The following is a 22,079-nucleotide window of genomic DNA, read 5'->3' on the forward strand; positions in this document are numbered from 1 at the left end:
GGCAAAAGCACTATGGAGTTTGGTGTAAAATTGTAGGAGTGAGGCATGCGATTGGGAAACTGAATACTAAGAGTTTAAGAGCTAGTGAGTGTTAGGGGATCCCAGAGGCATCCTTTCCTACTTGGCCCCTACACCTGAGTTTTTTCTAGAAGATTGCTCTAAGTATTGCTCTAAGTCAAATTAATCTCCTACCTCCCCAAACCAGACTGATTTATAACTTTACACCACCTGCTGGTGCTAGTGGTGTGATTCTCTCCTGTACTAATTAATGGCTCATAAAGGGCTTTGTATACAGCAAGCAAACAGTAACTTCAAGGACCTAATCATGAATTTTTGCCAGTTTCCACTATGAGGAAATTAAGGTTTCATCTTGATTTAAACCAATGTCCTTCTGCTTTGTCCCCAAGCCCTCAGGGATCTGCCTTCTCACTTGTAGGAAGTTCAGTTCTCTCCCTTTTTCATTGAATCCCTACCCCTACTACCACATTTCTATTGGATACTTCAAGAGAAACTTTAAAGTCTGGGCCTCTAAGCACAACTTTCAGAAAAGGTCCTTTTACCTGTAACTTCAGTTAAGAAAGCCTTTCCTTTGTCAGGTCCTTTCACACTAGAAGGGAAGTTTGACAGCATTGTAAAAGAGTGAGAAATCCAGTGTCGAAAGAAGAGAACCTTTAAAAAAAAGAAAAAAGAAATGTTAGCTTTTGGAATCACTGTTTCACAGTGCAGTGCAATAACCACAAAAATCAAGAGTCTTGCCTTACACACCTAGATTTATTGCTGAATTATGTATAACCTTGCGAAAGTCACTTAATTTTCTGTCTTAGTTTCCTTATCTCTCAAGTGAGAAACCTGGACCAATTACTATAAAGTATAATCCTAAAGTGACATGATTGTGTATCAACATCCCTCAAAAACTACTGACCACGTGATATTTGCCACTATCCTTAGGGCCTAACACACTATGCGTATGCGTGGACATAACCGCTTCTAAAAGCACTGTGAAAACCGTTCCAAAAGATACTTGAGAAGTAAGCAGACCATTGCTGGGCCAGCTGCATCATGGTTGGTTGCCTAGCTTCATAAAACATTTGGTTCTGCATCTGCGGGTTCCTCATCTGCATAAGGAGGGCCAACTGTACTGCACCATTTTGTATAAGAGACTCATGCATTCTAGGATTTTGGTATCTGTGGGGGGTGGGGGCGGGGGGGGGTAGTCCTGGAACCAGTCCCCTGTGGTTATAACCACTCTTCCCCTCCTAGACCTATCACTTCTTTCCCTTTCTACTTCCCTCAGTGTTTCTCCACCCCAGATTCCTAATACCTTTCCAGGGCTTGAAGTCACAGAGAGAATCACCAGTATCTTCGGAGCCATCCCAGGTAGTGTCACCTGTGGGCTCTGCCTATTATTAGATGCTGGGGGTAGCAAAATACTTATATTTTAAAAGTAAGAATCATCTGGTAGGAGAGGTAGAGATTGTTTTTGGACTTAGTTAGTCCCTTTTGCTTCTCAAAATAAACATCTTTGTGCTCAGTTAAAAAGCTTTCCAAGATGTTCACAAGAGAAGGAAATGCTCGCCAAAAACTTAAGCCCAGACAGACAGGGATACTGAAATTTTGCTGTCTGTGAGAGCACGTGGCCAGGCAAAACTGGCATAAAAACAGTAATCTGTGCTTAAATGATGGCAGTGTAGACTTCTGGTGCTCAGAGGCTACGTTCGGGGGACCCAGGCAGAGTGTATGGGGTCCAGCAACTCCATCAGCGGTTCCCATTGTTACAGTTCACAGCACGCTCTTGTCTATTTCCAGAACTTACAACTCGGCAAACCTTGGTCCTTATGGATGGAGGGGTAAAGAGAAACACTTCTCTCACTCTTCTCACAGTTTTAGTTCTGCTTCCAATTCTGAGCAGTTGCAAAATGCTTCAGAAGATTTAGGCCCAAGAGCCCCATCTGCAATTTTACAGTGTTGTGACCTTGGACAAGACGCTTTAACCATCTCTGATCTGCAACTTTCTCATCCATAAAATGGTGATAATGCCTATTCTACTTTCTTTACAAGAATGTTGTGAAGATGAAATAAAATAACAAATGAAAACACTTTGTGCAGGAAAAGGCGCTGTGTAAACACAAGCTATTTTTAATTATCAGGTGTCTCCTCTTCTCTGCGCTTTCCTTTACCTCATCTATTTCTGTGTCCTTTAAGTGTCTTCATAGTCTCTTCTTAGTCCAAGATTCTCACTATGGTTAGTGCTCAGCTTCTTAAACATGGATGGCCTCATTACCAACCAGGCAAACCTGCATCTACAGGTCTGTCTAGCTCCCCATTCAGAGACGAATCTACAACATGTAGTAGAACCTCATTCATTTCAGCAGTCATGTATGGAGCACTTAATGACTCAGTATCCCACATTAGGGAGAGCAAATTGAATTGGCAGGGCAGGTCTAGCCTCCAAGGAACACACCATCAGATCCATGCATCTCAGACCAGTCAACCAGTCAAATAGATTGATCAGGTCTATATAAGCTTCAGCTGAATCTTCTCTTTTTGGCCTCTACTCCTTTTTTTTTTTTTTTTTTTTTTTTTTTTTAATACTTCTGTATTGGACTATAATTGGTTCAGTGAGGGAGGGGGAAGCTGGCCTCTACTCCTTGAAGTTGAGATCCATCTGGACCATTTGGGCCAAAATTTGAACTTTGAAGTCCTCCAAACCTGTTCTTTTAGAGAAAGCAGGTAACTTTATTCAAGTCTCCTTGGAATTATTTTGCACATCCCTTTGTTGACTGACCCCCTATCTCCCTCTTTTATTCCTCATTCAATATCCAGTTCAATGCTAATCAATGCTATTGCAATTCAATGCTAACCCCAGTGTGGGGTTCCACATTGGGCAATGAGAACTGATTCCACTTGTATCCACATAGCTTAACTACTAGGACTGACAACTAAGACCACCCGTGGCAACAGGACTTACTATTTGTTCTAGGAAATTCTTGCTCAGGAAGATAAACTTGTAGAGCAGTAAATGATTTCATTGTCTGTATCAGGAAATTCCCCAAAACCAATTTCTTTGAACAATAATTACTCATTGGAGCAAACAACAACATTCTCAGGACAGTAGATTAATTACCTGGGCAAATGGTTCTCTTACCAAATGACTTTATTTATCCAGACGTGCCTTAAGACCGTTTCTTAGCTGTGTCCATCAATCCCAAACTACCATTTCATAAACTTTTCCCAGTCTTCACCTGAGCCCCACTTTAAAAGACCCATACCCCATCCCTATACACTTCTGCCTCTGACCTCTCCCTCTGAGATATTCCTAAGACTCTGTCCAACTTGTCCTTTTCCTCCTTGCAACGGGTTTAACAAACTTAGCCATGCTTGATCATTCTGGTGACTTCTTGGGGAGTTTGCAGTTGACAACTTCAGGCATCAATCAGCAAAGCAAGAGAAACAGAGGGAAAAAAAAATTTTTTTTTAATCTTACATCTGCCATTTCTTTAAAAAAAGACTTCTATAGTCATCATCATGTGAAAACTCAGAATTTTGTTGGATCTTCTTATTCTTATTACATGATTTGGAATAGTTTGTATTTTGAATTACCCTTGAGGTAGTACACCATGATTGTTTTATTGCTTGGAGCTTCTAGAGGGTTCCGTTCAGTCTTGGATACCTCGAAAGATCTTTCTGTCACAAAACACTCTCTATCCTATCCATTGTATTTCCACTCTGTGTTGGAAAATGATTAGTTAGTTGTGTTCATACTAAAGTAATTGACTAATATTTGAGGAACTTAACTGAAAATCTTGAGAGGGGCTATATTAAAGCTAGTTCATCGTTCACACTAAGCAAAATGGCTTGTAATCTGGCTGTCTTAACCAGTTTGAGACCTGGAAGCTTATCAATAACGTCACACATGGAAATGAGCACTTGTAGCACTTGTTTAAATTCATGAAATAGCAGTCATATCGAGAGAGGAGCTTGGTGAGTCAGAAGCCAATCTTACAGTTCAGTTTGATGCCTGCCAAATGTAGCCTATTCTGAGTTTATAAACTGAGAAAGTTGAAACCAATATAGTAATCATAATAGTTACCATGATCCATGATGCCATGGATCCTGATATCATGATAATACAGTCTACATATTTTTGTAAAACATTTTAGATTTCAAAAGGAAGTATTTAAATTCAATAGCTGTCTTTTGTTGACTTCAGAAGGCTTGTAATCCTCCTTATAAGTATGCATCCCATGGTAAATTGAGTCTTATTTTTTCCCTTGTGTATACCTTTTATTTAGGATTATTTCAGAAAATCTAAATGTTGTCATATTTTAAATTAGAGTATTTTGCATGTAGAAATTTAACATAGCCTCATTTCCTAAGCAGATGAGCTGAGAAAACTAACATTTATTGAGTACTTGTGTACCCAGCAGAGACCAAGATGCTTTCAAATACATTACATTGATTTTGACAAGACCTCTGTGAGGTAGGTAATAATTTCCCTATTTTAAAGCTGGTGAAGCAAAAGCTCAGTATTTAAGTTTATTAAAGATCTTGTGAGTAAGTGGTAGAGTCAGGTTGATTTCAAAGCCTAATCTCATTTTAATGTCTCATTGTGGTACCTGACCACAGTATCACAGACATTAAGTTCTAACCATTTTGAGCTCTTTGTCTTCCAGTTCTATCATTAATAAGCACTAGTGACTGATATCATTTTCAAAGAATATATAGGGTTTTTTAAAAGCAGGAACCAAAGCTCAAATAATACCTTTATATACCGACATGCTAATCAAGATCCAGAATCTTACTTAAGTGAACAAATTGTTATCCTAAGATGAAACTGAACGAAACTCGATTCATGAATTTGCTGATTTGTCTTCTCTATTTGAAAACTCTCTGTTGCTGATACATACATATCCATCTTAATGTATTTTTAAATATTTCATCTATGGACATATTATATGTGCTCTTTATCTTACCAAAAAGTTACTTTTCTAATCTTGAAATTCTATTACATTTTATAAAATGATCAAATGGCAAAACATTATTTTTCAAAAATCCACTTGATTAACAACAGTTCATATAATAGGAAACTGTAGCATCTTTATTTAAAAGAAGAAACATCTTCACTACTATATTCAGTACATCTGCTTTTTTTTAAACTAAGGAGTCAAGATACTTAAGAGATGAAGTTGCGTTGGACTATTTTTCTTTTTTAAATGTAATTTAACAAGTTCTCTGAGTAATCAGAAGGGATTCTCTTCTACTGCTTATTTCCTTCTTATGCTTTTTACTCTTGGTCTGTTTTCTATCCTATTTCATTTTTACCCCTTCTTAGTTTTAAGGACACATATCACACCCTGAAAATGCTGTTTGCTCCTCTCTATTCTGTTTATAAGTAGGGTAATGTCAATGGCATTTTGATATTTGACAGCAGCAGTCATGACCAGACCTTCCCCTCCTTAGTTTTCCTTTTTCCTTTCTACCTCTTACTCTTTATTTCTCTCAAGGCTGAATAATAGAGCACCTATATGAAATCAAAAGAAAGCTGATTTTTAAAAAGGGGTGGCCAAAGCTTTGAGGAACAAACCAAATACATACTCTGACTGCTCCGCAAGTAGCAAGCTGGCAGGAATCCTGGAATGTGAAGCCACTGAGAGGAGTTTCTGATGGGCCGGACTACTTGAGAGAGGTTATGGGGAGTGTCGAAAACCTGACCTTTCTTGAAATGAGGAATGCCTTTTGGGGATTCTGCACACAAAACAAATAAAGGCTCACCAATCACCTGTGAGCTTGCATTTTACGTTCAGAGTAAGGCAGCAATCTCTCGGTTATTCTTTGGTAGATTTCTTCTACTGTGGCAAAAAGGCTGAACTGATGACCTTTCAGATGTGTATTTAAAATGCTGTTTCTGAAAGAGTAAAATAATGTAACTGCTGTCTTCAACTCAGGCATAGCAGAAAAGCAAAGAAATAACCCACTGGCTTCTTCGTTTACACACTGGCACTTCAACCTTTCTTTTGTTTTTCACTTCCATATTCTTACCCTCTAAACTTTAAAAGTCTCAACAGTAAAAGTGATAAGTGGCTTAAAGGAAAGTCAAGCTCTCAATGAGAGAAATATATGAATTATCAAAACACTGAATTACTACTAGTAATAGTACTTTGTGGAATTTTTAGAAAATTTTTACAGTACTATCAAAATTATCCATTCATTTGTCAACCAGTATTTATTGAAAACCTACTATGTGCCAGGAACTCTTGGATGAGACAGCAATGTACAAGACAGGCAAGGCTCCTGATCTCATGTAGCTCATATTCTAGAACAGTGGGGATAGGGAAGAGGCAGACAATAAACAAGTAAATAATAAATGAACAGAATATTTTCAGATGATATAGACAATAAAGCAAGGTGATGTAATAGAGAATGACTCTGGACTGTGACTATTTTAGATTGGGTCACATAGGTTGCAGTGTCTCTGTAAACAGAAAATAGGGCAGAATTTCTTAGACTTTGTGGAGAACTTTAAAACCTATCTATTCTTCCTTACCTTCCAGGTAAAGTATTTTCCTTACCTCATAGAGGAGAAAACATAGATCCTGGAAATTTATCTACATTTATGGATGAGAAAACTAAGATTAATAGAGGTTAAAGTCTTGTTGTCACAAACAGGTGGTACACAGCTATCTCACACAGTGCCTGAGCAGGCATAGTCCTTCAGGCAATGGCTTGGCCATCACATCACACAGCTCCTTTGTGCTTATTAGAATACAGTGCCCTTTTCTCACGGCAAACGTCCTTATGCAATGCACAACCTACACAAATGTACATGACACTCCTGTTCATGAAGCTGGCATATCTGGGAACCAGAAGGTGATCCCCTTGTTTCTCTCACTGCGTAGAAGAACAAGTCATGTAGGAGTAGACAGGGTTTCCTTATGGAGCATGCAGGTGACTGATATCCCTTAGTTTTGTAAGTTAGGATGCATAAGTACTCATTTTCTGGGGGAAGGATATGACAAAAATTTGGGGGACCTGTCAAAGGCAGGTCTTTTTTTTTTTTTTTTTTTCCGGTATGCAGGCCTCTCACTGTTGTGGCCTCTCCCGTTGTGGAGCGCAGGCTCTGGAAGCGCAGGCTCAGTGGCCATGGCTCACGGGCCCAGCCGCTCTGTGGCATGTGGGATCTTCCAGGACCGGGGCACGAATCCATGTCCCCTGCATCGGCAGGAGGATTCTCAACCACTGCGCCACCAGGGAAGCCCAAAGGCAGGTCTTAACCCTTGGTGAGCAGAGCTTTTTGCTGAAAGGGATAAGGAAATCAGCCTTAAAGAATTTTCCTAGGGAAGGAACTGACCTTGCTTAACTAAAATTTTAAATCAAAGAAACCTATTAGTATGGACCAGTGTCCTAGCTAAGGCTCAGCATCAGACAGAAGCAATAGCATACCTGGTATAATGTTGGCTTGAGTGGTAAGAAAGGTGGAACCAGAGAGTACTGAAGTAGAAGAGAGAAAAGAAGTCAGTGGTATGGATCCATAAGGCGGCAGATCTACATTATATCTGATAAGATTAGGTTCATGTGCAAGTAAGAGAGACTCCAAACACAGGCCTACCTTGGTTTGTTGTCCTTTGCCTTCTTGCACTTCACAGATAATTGTGTTTTTGTTTTTGTTGTTTGTTTGCTTTTTGACAAATTGAAGTTTTGTGGCAACCTTGCGTTGTGAGGTGATGGTTAGCATTTTTCAGCAATAAAGTATTTTTAAATTAAGGTATGTACGTTGTTTATTTTAGACAAAATGCTATTGCACACTTAATAGACTACACTATAAACAATATTTATGTGCACTGGCGAACCAAAAAATTCTTGTGACTTGCTTTATTGCTATACTCACTTCATGGCAGTGGTCTAGAACTGAACCTGCAATATCTCCGAGGTATGCTTGTAGTGGTTTAAACCAGATAGCTTATTTCTCTTATAAAAAAGGAAGTCTGAAGGTGGATAGTCAGTGACCCAGGCTGCTTCTAGCTTTTTGGTCTGCCATATTTAAAACTTTTATTCCCGAAGTAACAACATGGCTCAAGATTATATCCATATTCTCAGTAGCACTAAGGAGAAAGAGACAAAGAAGCTGCATGGCCTCCAGGAAGTTCTACTTGGCACTTCTACTTACATCGCATTGGCCAGAATGCAGTCATGTGATCAATGTGCAAGGGAGGCTGGGAAATGTAGTCTGTTAGCTGAGTGGCCACGTGCTCAGCTAAAATTAGTTCTGCTTTTAAAAAAGAAGTGGAGGGCTTCCCTGGTGGCGCAGTGGTTGAGAGTCCGCGTGCAGATGCAGGGGACACGGGTTCGTGCCCACAGTCCGGGAAGATCCCACATGCCACAAAGCGGCTAGGCCTGTGAGCCATGGCCACTGAGGCTGCGTGTCCGGAGCCTGTGCTCTGCAACAGGAGAGACCACAACAGTGAGAGGCCTGCGTACGGCAAAAAAGAAAAAAAAACAAAAAAGAAGTGGAGAATTGTTTTTGGAAGGCAGCCATTAGTCTCTGCCATGCTATTCAGACCAAGTCTCCTGTGTCAGATCTGGGGATAGACAGTGTCAATGTATGAGAACTGAAAGAGCTGCTCCTTAAGAGTTGTAATATTTGGGGGCTGAGTCTAGCACTTACTAACCATGGGACCTTGAGCAATTGACTCTTTTAGCCTGAGATTCTTTACCTATTGGGAGACAGAAGGCAATATCTAAGATACAGGGTTTCCTGATGATTAAAAGGTAATATTGATAAAAAGTAAAGCATGTAACAGTACCTGGCATGTGAGAGGCACTTACTTAGTAAATATGATTTTCCTTTCTTTTATCTGTTGTTAATAGTTTCCCCAGCTCTGCCTACTGCAGCTCCATTTTTATTTTGACTTTTTTTTTTTTTTTTTTTTTAAAGAGAGTCTTGAGATGAGCCTGTTTATCCCAAGCTCTCCTTGTCCCCTTCTCCAGCAACCCTAAACTATGTGCTCAGGGAGAGGTGCTATGCCTCAAAATTCCTACAGCTATGGGGCTGGCTGAAAGGTCATTGCTGACATGACCCGGAAAAATGCCCCTTTTAGGGTGGGACAGCCAAAGGACTGGTAAGTTGCAAGGCTGCCATGCAGTGATGGTCACAACCTTGATTGTACAGGTTGTGTCCAGCACAGAGCACTTGGTCCAGTGCTCTGGGAGGATCTGACATCTGACCTGATATCCTCTTGCCGCAGCTGGGAAAAGTAGGCTCTTTCCTAAAGGGTCTACTCTGAAGGAGCAATTCAGAGGGCCCTATCCTCTGAATCCCACCAAGGAATCGTCCTTGCAATCATTGTCTCCTACCATTCCCCCACACCCACTCCCACTCCCCATTAGAGCAGGTATGAACTTCAGCCATTCCCCTTGCTTCTGTGCCCTGGCCACCTTCCCTACTACATACACCATCAGAAAGCATAGGCTTCTATCTTCTTGTTTAATGTGGACCTTTCCCTGCTGCCTCCATTACCTATGAGTCATGAGTATGCATAGTAGTCACTTGGCTCCAACTTTTTTTCTTTGAAAAAGGAAAAGGCAAAAACTTTGTGGCTTAAAAGTAGAAGTGTCAAGATGGTGTTACAATTATAGCACCAAAGTCTGGAGAAATGCCTCAGACATGGAAAGCATTAAAATATAGAAAGCTGGTTTTCTAAAATAGTTTTATGGCACGGATTTAAATGGTTTGGATTTTTCCCATTTTCTTTTTAGGTTTATTTTAAAGTTTATTTTATTTTTTTCTCCTCCTTTGATTGTAATCAGTCATCTAAAAGACAACTAGGGGAGAACCCTTGGGAACAGTAGTTTTTAAATGATGATGAGATATCAAAGTGACTTTAGGAGGGAAAAAAAAAAAAAAAAAGAAATTACAAGTACACTGACCCAGAAAGTAGCTACATGCATGCCAGGAGGTATAAAACTCCAGAGCTTAGGTTCAAGGCCATTTCCCATTGCTTACGGGCTTGAAAACAACCAAGAAGAAAACTCCACAACCCCAAACAACAGCAATATAAAAAACTGTCACCCAAAGTCTTTCTTCCCAGAAGGAAAATGTGAAGGATATTTCTTCGTTAATTGGGTAAGCAAAAGTGACTGTTCTTTGTAGGGATCTCCTGCCTTTTAAGGGCAATATCTCTAAACCAATGTCTTCATGAAGATATTTTGTCTTCAGCAGAAGTGTGTAGCAAGTCATATATTATTTCTAGTTTTTAATGTTTTTAGAGCTAATTCTTTTGAGCTACCAGCGATGTTGGGTCTCCTGCTCTAGAAGATGCTAATGTTAAGAGTCACATAACCCTGCGTCCTGCAGCACTTGGAAGTCTACCTGGGTGGGCACTTTGTCAGCGTCTGTAGCTTCATGAAGCGCCTGTGATATTTTACTCTCTTGTTCTATCATCTTCACGTTATATTAATGAATGCCACCCAACAATGAAAAAGTAACATTTTTCTGAACTAGAGAAAGGAAAAATAAGGTAAGATTCTAATATTGCTAACCATTTCTTTTGGCTACATATCAGCACCTGCAACATATGCCATAGCATTCCCCGTTTCATATAAATACAGCCTCAGAAAGTGCTCTTTTTTGTCCCACGCCTACACTGCAAAGAGATAAAAGTCAAAATTTTAGTTTAAAGTTCATTTTTTTAAGTTTATGTAACCAACTTGTGAGAGTTAGTATCATAACCAGAGATAATTCAAGTAAAAATGACTAGTTACGGTATACTGGAAAAAAGAATAGCAGACAGATAAATGTAGAATGCAGCCTCAGTGACAAATGACTCTTTGGGTGTCAGGCAGTTCACAAAGCACAAAGCAAGCTGTAAAGAGCACCAGGCAGAGGGCAGTCCTAATATGCATGTTGTTGTTTGAAAGGGCCGCAGGGCATCAATCATTTCAGTTACAACACTGATACATAATATAGAAAACCTCTGTGATAACACCTAACAGAAAAGAAAACTGACATATGTGTATAAACAGAAAGATTTCAAAGACACCCAAAAATCGACTAGTTGGGTGGTATGGTATTAAGTCTAAAAGGAAAGATCATAGGCCACAGATATCATCTATTCATTCATTCATTTAGCAAAGATCTATCGAGTATCTACTAAGTACCAGGCACTAGTATGTCCTGGGACCACAAAGATAAAGAAAATATGGTCCCTGCATTGTAAATCTCAGTTTTTATTGAAACAGATGCCATCTACATATACTCAACAGGTATGCATTCATATGTGCACCAAAAGGTAGCATGAGAATTTCATAACAACTCAATTTGTAATTCCCCAAACTGGAAATAGAAATGCCCATCCACAAGAGAATGGGTAAACTATGGGGTATTGATACAACGAAGAACTACTCAGCAATGCTAATAACAGCATCTGCAACAATACAAAGAATGTTGAGCAAAAGAAGGTAGATACAAAAAAAGCCATACTGCATGATTCCATTTATATAAACTTTAAAACAGACAAAAAATAAAATGTGGCGAAAGAGCACAGAATAGATCTTACAGTGGGGTTACAGCAGTTGAACCTGGTGGCGAACAAGGGGGCCTACTGGGTAATGTTTCGTTTTCTGATCTGGGTGGTGGGTGCACAGTTGCAATCACTTTGTGAAAATTGTTTGATCCATACACTTACGTGCATATCTGCACTTTTTTATTAAAGCGTACAGTGAAAAATACATGTCAGATGTTTTAAGGGCTATATCTTAATATATGTCAATTGTTGGTAGGGTTTTGATTCTAGAATCTATTCTTGGCATCTCTATGACTTGCCTCAGTTTTCCCATGCTGGGCCTCTGTTCAAAGGATAATGAGCATTTGGAGGTATATTACTGGATATGTCATTAAAGACCTTTAAAAAATTACTGCTTTTCTTCCAGTTTTGAAAAAATTAACCACATTTTGGTTCACTCATAGTTTAACAGCTACTCTAAAATGTTTAGAATTCTGCTGAAAATTTACCCTAAAAGCCATATAGTGTACAAAAACTTGGCTAATATTTCTTTAAATCAAGTTCAGATCTTCAATAGTTATTTGATATCTTCCTTCTGCATATTAAAAACCTATGAAGAGGGCTTTGTCAGGATTTTCGATTCTGAAAGAGGTCTGTTTTGGGCATAAGAAAGTCACACCCTGCCAACTACTGGCTAGCAGCTTTTGCTTATATGGACAGAGGCCCTAGATGAAACCAAAATTTGTCATTGAACAAGGTTAAATTCTCATATGGTGTTGGGGAGAGCACCATAATTCATATCTTCCCAGGGCTATAGGACCTTGAGTTGACAAGTTTTGTTCACTTTACCTAGTAAAGCTCAGAATTTCCACGGTGCCTTTTCACGTAAGTCCGTGAGTGTGTTCTCAGAACGAAATGTACTTTCCTAGGCATTCTGGAGGTATAAGAACTCCTTCCATTGCATCCAAGTGGCCCAACTTGGGGACTCACACAGTGTTTAATTTATAAATGGTATGTCATAAACCACAGAATTCAACAGCTAGAAAATGTTGCGTTACAGAAACAGCGAATAAGCAGGAAATAGTCCTTCAAAAACAGTTGAATTATGACAAAAAAACAATACTGAAATAAGCCTAACCTAAATCATAGCTGCACGTGTCCTTTAAGTGCTACTACATTGTTTGCTTTAAAATAGGATAAAAGGGGCTTCCCTGGTGGCGCAGTGGTTGGGAGTCTGCCTGCCGATGCAGTGGACGCGGGTTCGTGCCCCGGTCCGGGAAGATCCCATGTGCCGCGGAGCGGCTGGGCCCGTGAGCCGTGGCCGCTGAGCCTGCGCGTCCGGAGCCTGTGCTCCGCAACGGGAGAGGCCACAACAGTGAGAGAGAGGCCCATGTACCGCAAAAAAGAATAAAATAGGATGAAACATTTTCAGCTGTAAATCCCAAGGAGCAGGCGGACTGACAGCAACATCATATCCCCCTGCAAGTGTCCCAAAGATCCATTAAAAATATGGTTAATTATGGAAATTTTCAAACATACACAAAAGTAGACAGAAGAGCATAGTGAACCCCCATATATTAATTACACAGTTTCAACAAAAATTAACAGTTGATCAATCCTGTTTCATCTATCCCCTCCCGACATACTTTTCTTCTTTCCCTCCTTTCTCTCTCTCCTTCTTTTTGTTGAAAAGTTTTAAATAAAGTCTCAGATATCATGTCATTTCCCTTGTAAATACTTTAATAAACATCTCTAACAAAATGTAAAAAAAAAATAACTACCATACCATTATCACACCTAACAAAATTATGAATAATTTCTTAATATCTAATGCTCAGGGCGTCTTCAGATTTCCCCAGCTGTCTTCAAGATGTATTTTCCAGTTGGTCTGTTTGAATTAGGATCCCAAAATTGTCCGCACAATGCGTTTGTTTGTTATGGTTCTTAAGTCTCTTTTATTCTACAAGGGCCTCACCCCTTTCCATTTCCCTCACCTTTTTCTTCTTATGCATCAGTTTTTTATAGAAGCTGGCTCATTTTTTCTGTAGGGTGTCCGCCATTCTGGTTTTGGCTGTTTCCTTGTGGTTGTTTAACTTGTTCTTCTACCCCCTATAATTGGTAGTTAAGCCTAGAGGTTAACCTGATTAGATTCAAGTTCAATTTTTTTTTTTCCTTTTTCTCTTTAGCAAGATACCCCTTTTAAATCCTAATCTGCTCAATCTGCTATAGTTGATTTAATATACTCTTGGACTCTGTATAATTTCCTTCTACATCTTTTTCTGTTTTTAACTCCTATTTTATACGGTACTTTATTCAGTTAGTGTTCACTCAGCCACCTATCGGTAGAGCTGAGGATAGAACCTAAATCTTTGCAGTCCTCAGCCTGGGCCCTTTCCATCACAGAATGCCCCTGGAAAGAGAAGAGCTCCCTTTCCCCATTTCTCACATCTGCCATAATCTTTTGAAAGTAGAACCCTGCAGCAGTCGTGGAAGAAGTACTGTGCCGCTGTTCCCAGTCAGGGTCTCACAAAACCCACAGTAAAAACAGTGCTTATGTTATTGTTTCAGCTGAAAATTTTCTTTACCATTCAGCAATTTCTTTTACAGTATTAAATAAAACTGAATGCTGGGCCAGGGGAAAGCAAATTTCTAGTAATTAACTACCATTCTTTTCTTTTTCCTCCTGTAAAATTTTCCAGATCATCTTGTCTTTTCATTGGGACTGTCTTAATTATTGTAGCTCTTTCCCTAGTATTAAATTTCTTTTTTTTTCAAAGCTGGCAAAATGTTGATAATTGCTGAAGTCAGAAAATAAGTAATGGGGTTCACTATAACAATCTCTCTTTTAAAATAAAATAAAATAAAATAAGACTGGAGGGCTTCCCTGGTGGCACAGTGGTTAAGAATCCGCCTGCCAGTGCAGGGGACACAGGTTCGATCCCTGGTCCGGGAAGAGCCCACATACTGTGGAGCAACTAAGCCCGTGCACCACAACTACTGAGCCTGTGCTCTAGAGCCCGCGAACCACAACTACTGAGCCCGTTTGCCACAACTACTGAAGCCCGCGTGCCTAGAGCCCATGCTCTGCAACAAGAGAAGCCACCACAATGAGAAGCCCGCAGGCAGCAACAAAGACCCAATGTAGGCAAAAGTAAATAAATTTTAAAAAAAAAAAAAAAGGAGACTGGAAAAAAATTTTTTTTTCTCTTCTCTTCATGCCTAAATCAGGTGTCCAGCAGAGAGCAAAACATTAAGCCAGGTTATCTGTCACATTGACTCAAAGGTTTTGGAAGTTGTTTTTTGACTTGATCACTGAAACAAGCTTGGGATTTTTCTGGTATAGAAAGGCCACTGCATTTGGTGCTATTTATTTCAACTGAAGTCAGTTATTGTGATTTTAGCCTTGCCTCTGTGGAAGCCTCTCTGTTATCAAAAGCTGCACTTTATGTTCAAAGACACCCAGTAATGGATATGAAGTCAGTGTTGGTCTAGATCAGGGGGGTTACTGCGTTGCTGCAGGGCCGAGGCAAGGAGATTACAAGACACCTGTCTGGGCCCTGCATGCTTCTCCTGAAGTGAAGCCATAAAACTCATCAGGTGCAGTTTTTCAAATGAAAAGCAGGTTGGCATTTTGCATGCAATTATGAACCTTTAAAGGCAAATAAATGAGCATTAGAGAAACATTATATAACTTCTTTACTGAAACTAAAGATCCTTAAGACCACTGTAAGAAACTCTTCAACACCAGAGGTTTGGAAGAGAAAAAAAGCAAGGGCATTTATTTATATTTCAATAAATAACAGATATTTTAAGAATTAACTAAATTTTTCACAATATTTACAGTTTCTGCACTATATGTTTTATTATTTCATTTTTTGCATTAAAAACAAAAACACTTTAAATGGAAGGGACTCTGCAGGAGAGGAATCAAGAGAAATGGAAATATTTATTGTGTCCTGTCCTGCCTCAAAGGAGGAACTATAAGAGGAAGGAAAAGTGGTTACAGCTGCGGAAAGAGGTCCTCTAGCCAAATCCCAAGGTGCTTTGGGAAGAGCAAAAGATATTATTAGCCTGGGACGAAAAAAGCAATGGAGAAGTGGGTAGGAAGCTTTAACCAGCCTGAGATCAAACTGTTTCCTCAATAGGCGATGGATTTAGGTGGTGGTCCTCAATTCTGGCCGCACGTTAGAACCACCTGGGGCCTTTTTTCCAACATACCCATGCTATGCGGGTATAACTAGGTTGAACTGGGGCCTGGCATTTTAAATGCTCCCAGGTGTTTCTTGTGTGCTATCAGGGTTTAGAACCACTGAGTTAAGGTCTTTCTCACTTAGTATGTTTATTTTTGCAAGTTCAGCATCTGAAGATGTTTCTTTCTAGTTTATTATGTGCAATTACTATATCCTGCTGTTAACATGAGTAATGATCCCTTAGTTCTGTGGGTCACGGTCTAGCTAGGCTTCAAGTATAAGAAACTAAGAAAAAATATTAGCACACTCAACTGTTTAAAAGAAAAGGTAAAGTGTACTTTTGAAAAATAGGTAAATACAATTAGAACTACTATACCCCATTTTAAGATAATATCTAAAATAAGCTTTAAAGAAATAAATACCCAGAACCAAACTAATCCCTGATTGTATCCAGTTGATGTTTATCCTCAGCTTGGTTATTTATACTCAGGCTTTAAAATGTTTCCTCCACTCTCTGAATCCTTATCTTAGAGATAGACCACCTTATATTGAACACTAGTGTAGTCTTGAATGACTGCTTTCATCCAAAAGAAGTTTCTACTTTTTGCAAAGAAAACTGAAATACTTGTCCTTTTCCCCATACGTTTTTACTTATTTATTTTTAAATTTATGTATTTACTTTTTGGCTGTGTTGGGTCTTTGTTGCTGCACACGGGGTTTCTAGTTGCGGCGAGCAGGGGCTACTCTTCTTCACGGTGCACGACTTCTCATTGTCGTGGCTTCTCTTGTTGCGGAGCATGGGCTCTAGGCACACAGGCTTCAGCAGTTGTGGCACACAGCTCAGTAGTTGTGACTTGCGGGCTCTAGAGCACAGGCTCAGTAGTTGTGGCGCACGGGCTTAGTTGTTCTGCGGCATGTGGGATCTTCCCGGACCAGGGCTCGAACCCACATCCCCTGCACTGGCAGACGATTCTTAACCACTGCACCGCCAGGGAAGTCCTCCCATACCTTTCTAATTTCCTTTTTTATGTCTTCTGAGAGTTAAAAACGTACTGCATTTTTTCCATCTTAACATTTTTTCCATCTTATTTCTGATATATCTGCCATATAAAAGGTTGCATTTATTTGCTATGAAACATATTTTAAAACAATGTTTAGTAAAAGAAATGATGGAATTTAAAAATTACCATTTTGCAACCATTATAGAAATAATTGATTTGGTCCAGAATCGTTAACGGATACTAAAACCATTGAATTCAACTTTGGCAGGACATTTACTTAGTCTCAAAAGTACTTCCCCACAAATTACAATAACAAAGGGAAAAATGGTAATCTTGTAGTGAAGAAACATGGTGGACACTACCTTAACCAAGAGAATGCAGAAGAATGGACAAACTGATGTCACGTATCGCCTAATGTGATGCACTGAGAAGGACACACCATCACTGTGTAGTATTCCTACCAAAAATGTGTTGCCTGAAACCAATCGTAAAAACGAATCAGACGAACTCCAATTGAGAGACATACTATAATTGGCCTATACTCTTCAAAATTGTTCATGTCATGAAAGGCTGAACTGTCCCAGATTAAAAGTGACTACAGAACACAATATCTGAACTAAATGCATATCCTAGATTAGATTCTGGATAGAAAAGATAATTATTCTTTTCTATAAATGACAATAAGGAGACAACTGGAGAAATTTTTATATGCATTCTGTAGAACTGCATCAGTGCTAAATTTTCTGAATATGATCATTGTACTGTAGCTATGAAATACAAAGTCATTGTTTTTATGAAATACATGCTAAAAATAGGGGTAGAGAATCATGATGTCTGGAGTATATACTCTCTAATCTTTAATAGCTCATGAAAAGTAATAATAAAATTATAATAATTATATATTTTTTAAGGGGGAGGGGAGAAAGACAATGTGGCAAACTTAACAACTGATTAACCCAGATGACAGATATACAGAAGCTCATTGAACCATATCTGTAAGTTTTTCATTTTTTTCAAAACAAAACATTTGGAAAACCCATATAAACAGAGTACTCTATAGCCTTGTAAAGAGACAGACACAGTGCTTCCCTGGTGGCACACTGGTTGGGAGTCCACCTGCCAATGCAGGGGACATGGGTTCAAATGGTTCGAGCCCTGGTCTTGGGGGATCCCATATGCCGTGGAGCAGCTAAGCCCATGCGCCCCAACTGCTGATCCTGCGCTCTAGAGCTGGCGAGCCACAACTACTGAGCCCGCGTGCCACGACTACTGAGGCCCGTGTGCCTAGAGCCTGTGCTCCACAATGAGAGAAGTCACTGCAATGAGGGGCCCACGCACCGTGATGAAGAGGGCCCCCGCTCGCCACAGCTAGAGAGAGCCTGCATGCATCAGCAAAGACCCAACGCAGCCAAAATTAAATAAATTAAATTTTTTAAAAAAAGAGACAGACACAGTTTTGCAAAGTCTCTAGTATATTTTCTTTTTTCCTTCACCTTTTCCTTTTACCCACTTTTGACTGCTTTAACAAATGCTTAATGGTTTGTGAAAACAGTAAAGCTCTAGGTAACAGTCTTCCTTAAAGGAAATCATTTGAAAATTGACAAATCCTTTTATAGTACAATAACCATGTCCTAATTTATTGGTTTAATAAATTCAGGTTTTTTGGTAGTTAGGTTATTCTGTGTTTTTTATTGTAATAAAATATACATAAAATTTATCATTTTACCCATTTTTAAGAATATTCACATTGTTGTACAACCATCATCATTATCTATCTCCAGAACTTTTTCATCATCCCATACTGATACACCCATTAAACAATAACTACTATTCACACATTTACATACCTTTATATATTCTGGATATTAATCCCTTATCAGATAGTGATTTGTAAATGTTTTTTCCCATTCTGTGGGTTCCCCTTTTATACTGTTGATGCACAAAAGTTTTTAATTTTGATTAAGTCCAATTTGTCTATCTTTCCTTTTGTTACCTGTGTGTTTGGTGTTATATCCAACAAATCATTTCTATTCTGCTTCTTGAAGTGGTGAATAACAGATTCTTTTCTCTACATTTTACTTTATATATTTATTTTAACATCTTTATTGGAGTATAATTGCTTTACAATGGTGTGTTAGTTTCTGCTTTATAACAAAGTGAATCAGTTATACATATACACATCTTCCCATATATCTTCCCTCTTGCATCTCCCTCCCTCCCACCCTCCCTATCCTACCCCTCTAGGTGGTCACAAAGCACCAAGCTGATCTCCCTGTGCTATGCGGCTGCTTCCCACTAGCTATCTATTCTACGTTTGGTAGTGTATATATGCTCATGCCACTCTCTCACTTTGTCACAGCCTTCCCTTCCCCCTCCCCACATTCTCAAGTCCATTCTCTAGTAGGTCTGCGTCTCCATTCCCATCTTACCATTAGGTTCTTCATGACCTTTTTTGTTTTTTTGTAGATTCCATATATATTTGTTAGCATATGGTATTTGTTTTTCTCTTTCTGACTTACTTCACTCTGTATGACAGACTCTAGGTCCATCCACCTCACTACTAATAACTAAATTTCGTTTCTTTTTATGGCTGAGTAATATTCCATTGTATATATGTGCCACATCTTCTTTATCCATTCATCTGATGATGGACACTTAGGTTGCTTCCATGTCCTGGCTATTGTAAATAGAGCTGCAATGAACATTGTGGTGCATGACTCTTTTTGAATTATGGTTTTCTCAGGGTATATGCCCAGTAGTGGGATTGCGGGGTCGTATGGTAGTTCTATTTTTAGTTTTTTAAGGAACCTCCATACTGTTCTCCATAGTGGCTGTATCAGTTTACATTCCCACCAACAGTGCAAGAGGGTTCCCTTTTCTCCACACCCTCTTCAGCATTTATTGTTTCTAGATTTTTTTGATGATGGCCATTCTGACCCGTGTGAGATGATATCTCATTGTAGTTTTGATTTGCATTTATCTAATGATTAATGATGTTGAGTATTCTTTCATGTGTTTGTTGGCAATCTGTATATATCTTCTTTGGAGAAATGTCTGTTTAGGTCTTCTGCCCATTTTGGGATTGGGTTGTTTGTGTGTTTGATATTGAGCTGCATGAGCTGCTTGTAAATTTTGGAAATTAATCCTTTGTCAGTTGCTTCATTTACAAATATTTTCTCCCATTCTGAGTGTTTTTTTTGGTCTTCTTTATGGTATCCTTTGCTGTGCAAAAGCTTTTAAGTTTCATTAGGTCCCATTTGTTTATTTTTGTTTTTATTTCCATTTTTCTTGGAGGTGGGTCAAAAAGGATCTTGCTGTGATTTATGTCATAGAGTGTTCTGCCTATGTTTTCCTCTAAGAGTTTGATAGTTCTGGCCTTACATTTAGGTCTTTAATCCATTTTGAGCTTATTTTTGTGTATGGGGTTAGGGAGTGTTCTAATTTCATACTTCTACATGTACCTGTCCAGTTTTCCCAGCACCACTTATTGAAGAGGCTGTCTTTTCTCCACTGTATATCCTTGCCTCCTTTATCAAAGATAAGGTGGCCATATGTGCGTGAGTTTATCTCTGGGCTTTCCATTGATCTATATTTCTGTTTTTGTGCCAGTACCATATTGTCTTGATTACTGTAGTTTTGTAGTATAATCTGAAGTCAGAGAGTCTGATTCCTCCAGCTCTGTTTTTTTTCCCTCAAGATTGCTGTGGCTATTCAGGGTCTTTTGTGTCTCCATACAAATTTTAAGATTTTTTTGTTCTAGTTCTGTAAAATTGCCATTGATACTTTGATAGGGATTGCATTGAATCTGTAGATTGCTATGGGTAGTAAAGTAATGTTCACAATGTTGATTCTTCCAATCCAAGAACATGGTATATCTCTCCATCATTTGTATCATCTTTAATTTCTTTCATTAGTGTCTTATAATTTTCTGCATACAGGTATTTTGTCTCCTTAGATATGTTTATTCCTACATATTTTATTCTTTTTATTGCAGTGGTAAATGGGAGTGTTTTCTTAATTTCTCTTTCAGATCTTTCATCATTAGTGTATAGGAATGCAAGAGATTTCTGTGCATTACTTTTGTATCCTGCTACTTTACCAAATTCATTGACAAGCTCTAATAGTTTTCTGGTAGCATCTTTAGGATTCTCTATGTATAGTATCATGTCATCTGCAAACAGTGGCAGCTTTACTTCTTCTTTTCCTATTTGGATTCCTTTTATTTCTTTTTCTTCTCTGATTGCTGTGGCTAAAACTTCCAAAACTATGTTGAATAAGAGTGGTGAGAGTGCGCAACCTTGTCTTTTTCCTGATCTTAGTGGAAATGGTTTCAGTTTTTCACCATTGAGGATGATGTTGGCGGTGGGTTTGTCATATATGGCCTTTATTATGTTGAGGAAAATTCCCTCTATACCTACTTTCTGGAGTGTTTTTATCATAAGTTGCTGTTGAATTTTGTTGAGAGCTTGCTCTGCATCTATTGAGATGATCATATGGTTTTTCTCCTTCAATTTGTTAATGTGGTGTATCACGTTGATTGATTTGCATTTATTGAAGGATCCTTGCATTCCTGGAATAAACCCCACTTGATCATGGTGTATGATCCTTTTAATGTGCTGTTGGATTCTGTTTGCTAGTATTTTGTTGAGGATTTTTGCATCTATGTTCATCAGGGATATTGGCCTGTAGTTTTCTTTCTTTGTGACGTCTTTGTCTGTTTTAGGTATCAGGGTGATGGTGGCCTCATAGAATGAGTTTGGGAGTGTTCCTCCTCTGCTATATTTTGGAAGAGTTTGAGAAGGCTAGGTGTTAGTTCTTCTCTAAATGTTTGATAGAATTCGCCTGTGAAGCCATCTGGTCCTGGGCTTTTGTTTGGTGGAAGATTTTTAATCACAGTTTCAATTTCAGTACTTGTGATTGGTCTGTTCATATTTTCTATTTCTTCCTGATTCAGTCTTGGCAGGTTGTGCATTTCTAAGAATTTGTCCATTTCTTGCAGGTTTTCCATTTTATTGGCATAGAGTTGCTTGTAGTAATCTCTCATGGTCTTTTGTATTTTTGCAGTGTCAGTTGTTACTTCTCCTTTTTCATTTCTAATTCTATTGATTTGAGTCTTCTCCCTTTTTTCTTGATGAATCTGGCTAAAGGTTTATCAATTTTGTTTATCTTCTCAAAGAGCCAGCTTTTAGTTTTATTGATCTTTGCTATCATTTCCTTCATTTCTTTTTCATTTATTTCTGATCTGATCTTTATGATTTCTTTCCTTCTGCTAAATTTGGGGGGTTTTTTTGTTCTTCTTTCTCTAATTGCTTTAGGTGCAAGGTTAGGTTGTTTATTTGAGATGTTTCCTGTTTCTTAAGGTAGGATTGTATTGCTATAAACTTCCCTCT

At 38.8% G+C, this 22,079-nt stretch overlaps 1 protein-coding gene across 1 annotated transcript in view; it reads left to right on the forward strand.

Moving 5' to 3' along the window:
- JADE1 (jade family PHD finger 1) overlaps positions 1–22,079 on the forward strand; it is a 196,334-nt gene that overhangs the window by 59,643 nt on the left and 114,612 nt on the right. The gene's annotated exons all lie outside the window — the stretch shown is intronic.

The sequence above is a fragment of the Kogia breviceps genome, chromosome 6 (assembly GCF_026419965.1).
Source record: "Kogia breviceps isolate mKogBre1 chromosome 6, mKogBre1 haplotype 1, whole genome shotgun sequence".
NCBI lineage: Eukaryota > Metazoa > Chordata > Mammalia > Artiodactyla > Physeteridae > Kogia > Kogia breviceps.